This window comes from Carcharodon carcharias, chromosome 13 (genome assembly GCF_017639515.1).
Source record: "Carcharodon carcharias isolate sCarCar2 chromosome 13, sCarCar2.pri, whole genome shotgun sequence".
NCBI lineage: Eukaryota > Metazoa > Chordata > Chondrichthyes > Lamniformes > Lamnidae > Carcharodon > Carcharodon carcharias.
The window spans coordinates 87,159,912-87,167,626 of NC_054479.1; the positions used below are offsets into that span (position 1 = coordinate 87,159,912).

General features: G+C 45.9%; 1 protein-coding gene across 1 annotated transcript in view; it reads right to left on the bottom strand.

Annotated features, from left to right (window-relative positions):
• rassf8b (Ras association domain family member 8b) overlaps positions 1 to 7,401 on the bottom strand; it is a 118,531-nt gene extending 111,130 nt beyond the window's left edge. The window contains exon 1 of the mRNA XM_041203539.1: positions 7,019 to 7,401. The gene's annotated coding sequence lies outside the window, so the exon portion shown is untranslated. The remainder of the gene's footprint in view (positions 1 to 7,018) is intronic.
• Between the last annotated feature and the right edge of the window lie 314 nt (positions 7,402 to 7,715).

Here is a 7,715-nt window from a genome sequence, read left to right on the forward strand (position 1 = left end):
TATTATTGCCTAAAGGGAGTGGAGCCAACTACAGCCCATGAAGAACCAATCGATATCTGGTTTGCCTGCTGCGTCATACCTTGTTATGTTTAGGGTGGGTGTTTCTAGGGTCATCAATCAGTGATGTCAGGCTGAGGGGATAGAGCGTTACCAGTTGTTGACCAGCTGTACTAGACCTGTAAAGACCAGCTTCTTCACCCACCACATTGTGAATACTCTTTCCACTCTTTCTTTCAGTCCTTTGCAAAACTAATTGAACTGAGAGCAGTATCAAATGGGAAAAAAAAGCCTTGTGTGAGTGGAGTTCAGTCAGTCCAGAGATAAAATTAACCGATTCATACCTAAATTTTCCCAGTGGATCAATTTAGATTTCGTTTTGAATTTAGCAATAATGTTCATTCTTATCCAGCTAATGTAAAACTTTAAAAACGTTAAAAAGATGAAAAAAATCTTATCACATTAGGGGCGGAATTTTACCGCCCCATTTACAAGGCCATAAGATCCAGCAAGTCTTTCAAAAATCCACTGACTTTGGTGGGACTGTAAAATCCTACCCTAGAAAAACTTATGTAAGACAACACTTCCTACCAGAACAATAAAAAGTACTTTCCCCCCCACCCCGCAAGATCCACATCAGTTTGAAACAACCCACACACGTAACATCCAATAGGCACATGTGCCGTTAAAAGTATGTTGTGGGAGGGGCGAAAAGGGAAACATCTTTTTCAGTCCTGAATTCTGACACATGTAAAAGCATGAAAAAAACAGATGTGGCCATGGCTTAATTCTGGATACATCACTGCAGCAAGTCTAAAAGGGCATATAGCTCCTCTCAGGAGTCCTCCTAAACCTCTCCAACTCTCACTCCTCCTTTAAGATGTTCCTTAAAACCAAACTGCCACCTGTCCTAATGTCTTCTCCTTTAGCTCGGGGTCAACCTTTATCTGATCACACTTCTGTAAGCTAAATTAAAAGTGCCAAATAAATGCAAGTTGTTGTTGTTCCTTAAAGGGTCAGTGGCTACCTTGGACTACGTGGGATGAGGCAGTGCAAGACTAGGACACAAAGGCATCAGATTAAAAGGTCAACTCAAATCCACGGTGCTACTGCTATTAGATAAACATCTCCGCACCTAGAATTACCCAATATAATGGTTCCGGGGGCAGCTCTTTGCCCATACAAGCTAACCATCAGTCAATTCAGGACACAATTCTAACTTTCCGATCCATCATTCTCGAGTATTCTTAAACATTTGAACAAAACGACTATCAAACTCTTCCGAATTACCTGGAAAAACTCAGCAGGTCTGGCAGCATCAGCGGAGAAGAAAAGAGTTGACGTTTCGAGTCCTCATGACCCTTCGACAGAACTTGAGTGAGTCCAAGAAAGGGGTGAAATATAAGCTGGTTTAAGGTGTGTGTGTGTGTGTGTGTGTGTGTGTGTGTGTGTGTGGGGGGGGGGGGGGGGGGGGGGGGGGGGGGGGGGCACGCCCGGGGGCGGGGTGGGTGTTTTAACCCCCACACCTTAAACCAGCTTATATTTCACCCCTTTCTTGGACTCACTCAAGTTCTGTCGAAGGGTCATGAGGACTCGAAACGTCAACTCTTTTCTTCTCCACCGATGCTGCCAGACCTGCTGAGTTTTTCCAGGTAATTCTGTTTTTGTTTTGGATTTCCAGCATCCGCAGTTTTTTTGTTTTTATTTTTGTTTTTATCAAATTCTTCCCTTCACCCCTTTTGAAAAGCACTGAACCTCTGCTTTAAACTCTGCACTGCAAAAATACTGAAAATGAGAATCAACATTGGAAGAGGATGAAGAAAAGGATAATGGAACAGAATCTAGGGGCTGACTGGCCGATATACTTATCAGCCATGGATCAGTGGGTAGCAACTTTCAACTATGAGTCAGGAAGTTGAGGGTTCAAGGTGCACTCCAGAGACTTGAGCACGCATTCCAAGGTACTCCCGTGGAGTGCTGCACTGTCAGAGCTGCAATTTTTCCGATGAAATGTTAAACTAGGGCCCATCTGTCCTCTCAGTTGGGTGAAATGTTTGGATCAGAATATTCATAGGATCAAAGAATGGTTACAGCACAGGAGGAGGCCATTCAACTCACTGTGTCTGTGCCAGCTCTCTGCAAGAGTTATTCGGCTGGTCCTACTCCCCCACCTTTGCCCCAGTGCCCTGCAATATTTTCCTCTTCAGATAATTATCCAATTCCTTTTGAAAGCTGCGATCGAGTTTACCTCCACCACACTCACAGGCAGTGCATTCCTGATCCTAATCACCTGCTGGAAAACAAAGGTTTTCCTCTAGTTATATTGTTGAGCACCTTAAATCTGTACACTGTGCTTCTCCATCCTTCCACCAATGGGAACATTCCTCCTTCCTCTGTCCAGACCTCGCATGCTTTTGAGCATCTTTATCAAATCCCCTCTCAGACAATTCTTTTCTAAAAGGAACAGTCCCAGCTTCTCCAATCTATCCACGTTATTGAATTTCCTCATCCCCAGAACCCTCCTCGTGAATCTTTTCTTCACCTCCTCTAAAGCCTTCACATGCTTCCTAAAGTATGGTGACCAGAATTGGACACAATACACCAGGTGAGGCCATTCCCGTGTTTTCTAAAGGTTCATCATAACTTCCTTGCTTTTGTTCTCTATGCCTCTGTTTATAAAGCGGAGGATCCTGTTCATATGCCTTATTAACCACTTGCTCAACCTGGCCTGGCACATTCAATAATTTGTGCACATATACCCACAGGTCCCTCTGTTCCTGTAGCACCTGAGAATGGTATCCTTTATTTTATACTGCCTTTCCTCATTCTTCCTACTGAAATGTACCACTCCACATCTCTCTGCTTTAAACTTCATCCACCGCATGTTTGCCCATTCCACCAACTGTGTCCTCTTGAAGTTTATCACGATCCTCCTCACAGTCAACAACACTTCCAAGTTTTGTGTCATCTGCAAATTTTGAAAGTGCATCTTCCACATACAAGTCTAGGCCACTAATATAGATCAAGAAAGTACTAACCCCTGGGGAACCCCACTATAGATCTTCCTCCAGGGTGAAAAGCAACCTTGCTCACTATAATAAAAGTACAATATTGCAGATGCTGGAAACCCACTGGAAGACTAGGAAGGCCTGTTTTGGGATTATCAGGGACCAGGAACTAAATTAAAGAACAGGTCCTCAAGGGTTATAATCTCCGGATTACTACCCGAGCCACGTGCAAATTGGCATAGGGATGCAAGAATAAGGGAAGTAAACACGTGGCTAATGGAGTGGTGCAGGAAAGAGGGGTTCCATTTCGTGGGGCACTGGCATCATTGTTGGAACAGGAGGGATCTGTACCGTTGGGATGGTCTCCACCTGAACCGATCTGGGACCAATGTTCTAGCGAAAAGCGTAAAAAGGGTGATCAACAGGACTTTAAACTAGAAAGTGGGGGGGGGGGGGGGGACAACAGGTTTGGAAAGGGCTAGGAATCTAACTTCAAGCACATCAGATAAAGGGACGACAATGAGAAAGGGGACGGGAAACACAGGACTGAAGGTGTTGTATCTGAATGCACGCAGTATACGAAATAAGGTAAATGAGCTTGTGGCATAGATTGAAATTGGCAGGTATGATGTGGTGGGCATTACAGAGACATAGCTGCAAGGGGATCTGGACTGGGAGCCAAATATCCAAGGATATACTCCTATCGAAAAGAAAGGCAGGTTGGCAGAGGGGGTGGGGTTGCTTTGTTAGTAAGAAATGAAATTAAATCGATAGCAGGAAATGACGTAGGGTCAGATGATGTAGAATCTGTGTGGGTAGAGTTGAGGAACTGCAAAGGTAAAAAAACCATAATGGGAGTTATGTACAGGCCTCTGAACAGTAGTCAGGATGTGGGGCACAAGATACATCAGGAGATAGAAAAGGCATGTAAGAAAGGCAAGGTTTCGGTGAACATGGGGGATTTCAATATGCAGGTAGACTGGGAAAATCAGGTTGGTAGTGGATCCCAAGAAAAGGAATTTGTGGAATGTCTACGAGATGGCTTTTTGGAGCAGCTTGTGGTGGAGCCCACTAGGGAACAGGCAATTGTAGATTTAGTGATGTGTAAAGAGGCAGATTTGATAAGGGAGCTTAAAGTGAAGGAACCCTTAGGAGGAAGTGACCATAATATGATAGAATTCACCCTGCAATTTGAGAGGAAAAAGCTGGAATCAGATGTAAGGTTATTACAGTTGAATAAAGGCAACTACAGAGGCATGAGGGAGGAGCTGGCCAGAATTGACTGGGAGATGAGCCTAGCAGGAAAGACAGTGGAACGGCAATGGCAGGAATTTCTGGGAGTAATTTGGGAGACACAGCAAAAATTCATCCCTAGGAAGAAGAAGCATTCTAAAGGGAGGACGAGGCAACCATGGCTGACAAGGGAAGTCAGGGACAGCATAAAAGCTAAAGAGAAAGCTTACAATGCGGCGAAGAGCAGTAGGAAACCAGGGGATTGGGAAGCCTACAAAGACCAACAGAAGACAACTAAAAAAGAAATAAGGAGAAGATTAAATAGAGGGTAAACTAGCCTGTAATATAAAAGAAGATTGCAAGAGGTTTTTTTAGATATTTAAAGGATAAGAGAGAGGCAAAAGTGGACATTAGGCCACTAGAAAATGATGCTGGAGAAGTAGTAATGGGGAACAAAGAAATGGCGGAGGAACTGAATAAGTACTTTGCGTCAGTCTTCACGGTGGAAGACACGAGTAGCACCCCCCAAAGTTCAAAGGGGGGCAGAGGTGAGTATGGTGGCCATTACCAAGGAGAAGGTGCTAGGAAAACTGAAAGGTCTGAAGGTGGATAAATCACCTGGACCAGATGGATTACACCTGAGAGTTCTGAAGGAGATAGCTGAAGAGATAGTGGAGGCATTAGTGGTGATCTTTCTGGAATCACTGGAATAAGGGAGGGTCCCAGAGGACTGGAAAATTGCTAATGCAACCCCCTGTTTAAGAAAGGAGTGAGGCAATAGATGGGAAATTACAGGCCGATTAGTCTGAGCTCGGTCGTTGGTAAGATTTTAGAGTCCATTATTAAGGAAGAGATTTCAGAATACTTGGAAGTGCATGGTAAAATCGGGCAAAGTCAGCATGGTTTCATCAAGGGGAGTCATGCCTGACAAATCTGTTAGAATTCTTTGAGGAGGTAACGAGTAGGTTAGACAAAGGAGAGCCAATGGATGTTATCTACTTGGACTTCCAGAAGGCCTTTGACAAGCTGTTGCACAGGAGGCTCCTCAGAAAGATAAGAGCCCATGGTGTTAGAGGCAAGGTATTAGCATGGATATAAGATTGGCTGTCTGGCAGGAGGCAGAGAGTGGGGATAAGGGGGTCCTTCTCAGAATGGCGGCTGGTGACTATTGGAGTTCCGCAGGGGTCAGTATTGGGACCACAACTTTTCACTTTATACATTAATGATCTAGATGAAGGAACTGAGGGCATCCTGGCTAAGTTTGCAGATGATACAAAGATAGGTGGAGGGACAGGTAGTATTGAGGAGGCAGGGAGGCTGCAGAAGGATTTGGACAGGTTAGGAGAATGGGCAAAGAAGTGGCAGATGGAATACAATGTGGGGAAGTGTGAGGTCATGCACTTTGGTAGGAAGAATAGAGGCATAGACTATTTTCTAAATGGGGAAAGAATTCAGAAATCTGGAGTGCAAAGGGACTTGGGAGTCCTAGTCCAGATTTCTCTTAAGGTTAACTTGCAGGTTGAGTCGGTAGTTAGGAAGGCAAATGCAATGTTGGCATTTATTTCGAGGACTAGAATATAAAAGCAGGGATGTGCTGCTGAGGCTTTAAAAGGCTCTGGTCAGACCACATTTAGAATATTGTGAGCAATTTTGGGCCCCGTATCTCAGGAAGGATGTTCTGGTCCTGGAGAGGGTCCAGAGGAAGTTCGCGAGAACGATCCCAAGAATGAAAGGCTTAATGTATGAGGAACATTTGAGGATTCTGGTTCTAAACTCGATGGAGTTTAAAAGGATGAGGGGGGATCTGATTGAAACTTACAGAATACTGAAAGGCCTGGATAGAGTGGACATGGGGAAGATGTTTCCATTAGTAAGAGAGACTAGGACCTGAGGGCACAGCCTCAGAGTAAAGGGAAGACCTTTTAGAACAGAGATGAGGAGAAACTTCTTTAGCCAGAAAGTGGTGAATCTATGGAATTCATTGCCACAGAAGGCTGTGGAGGCCAGGTCATTGAGTGTATTTAAGACCGAGATAGATAGGTTCTTGATTGGTAAGGGGATCAAAGGTTCGACGAGAAGGCGGGAGAATGGGGTTGAGAAACTTATCAGCCATGATTGAATGGCAGACCAGACTCGATGGGCTGAATGGCCTAAATCCTGCTGAGTTTTTCCAGGTAATTCTGTTAAATTCTGCTCCTATGGTCTTATGGTGAACCTGAAATAAAAAAGAAAATGCTAGAAAAACTCAGCAGGTCTGGCAGCATCTGTGGAGAAACAGTTTTGAGTCTAATGTGACTTCTTCACTTAGAAGAGTCATATTGGACTTGAAACGTTAACTCTGTTTCTCTCTCCACAGATACTGCCAGACCTGAGTTTTCCAAAATTTTATGTTCTTATTCTATAACCAGTCCTACAGCTCTGTTCCCTGTCACTGGGCCAGCTTGGTCACTTTTAAGCCACGGGATTCAACTTTGGAGAGCAGGGGAGGGAGCTCCCCTAGCATTTAACTAACATCACTGAAACACATGATTTGGTCATAATCACCTTGTACATGGGAGCTTGCTGTGCAGATTGGCTGTCTTGTTTCCTACTTACAGGGGACTACCTTTCAAAAATTTAAGAGGGCGCTAGATTGACATCCTGAAGGCGCTATACAGACGCAAGTTCTTTCTTTTAAGCAAATAACACGAATGTCAAAATTACCGTCCTCACAGCGACCAGAGTTAGGAGCCCCAGCAAGTCCTGCAGTGTGCAATGGGACGGGCCACTCGCTTCCATACCTGTCAATCAAGAGCCCCGGGATCGTTGCGGGTTCACCTTCCCTGGGTCCAGGAAGCGGCTGGGGCTGCAAATCCCCCTCTACCCCGGGGCGGGTGACAAACCCCGTGCTGTCCCCCCGGTACCTGTTGCACCGGCAGTGTTGGGCGCAGCAAACGCTCATTAACTTGTATCCAACTCGCCGGCACTGGGAAAGCTGCAGATCAGCCAGTGTCCCCGGGGCTGGGGCGGAGGGGGGGGGTCAAGACCTCTCCCTGCAAGCCTCACTGCTCCCCCGGGGCCAATGCATCGCTCTCCTCCCGGAGTCCCGCTTCACCTCCACCGGGGCACATAGCCTGCCATGCCGCTGCTGTGCTCTCTCCGCAAACTCGCACCGACCCACGGCCCGGCCCCCTCCCCCTCGGCAGCATCGGAATCCCTTAAAGGGGACTCGCACCGGCCCAGTCCCGGGGCCAGCCGCAGTTCCCGCAAATCCGGGATTCCAGCGGACCCGCAACACATTGTGGACCAGCTTTGTGATGTCACCGATCCAGTGCAACAAGCAGGAACAGCGTCATATCAAACCCCCTCCCCATATCACACCCCCATATCATACACCTCAAAATCACACATTATTTCATACCTTCGTATCACCCTTCATATCACATCCTCCATTGTATACACCCACATATCATACCTCCCATAATCACATCTGACACA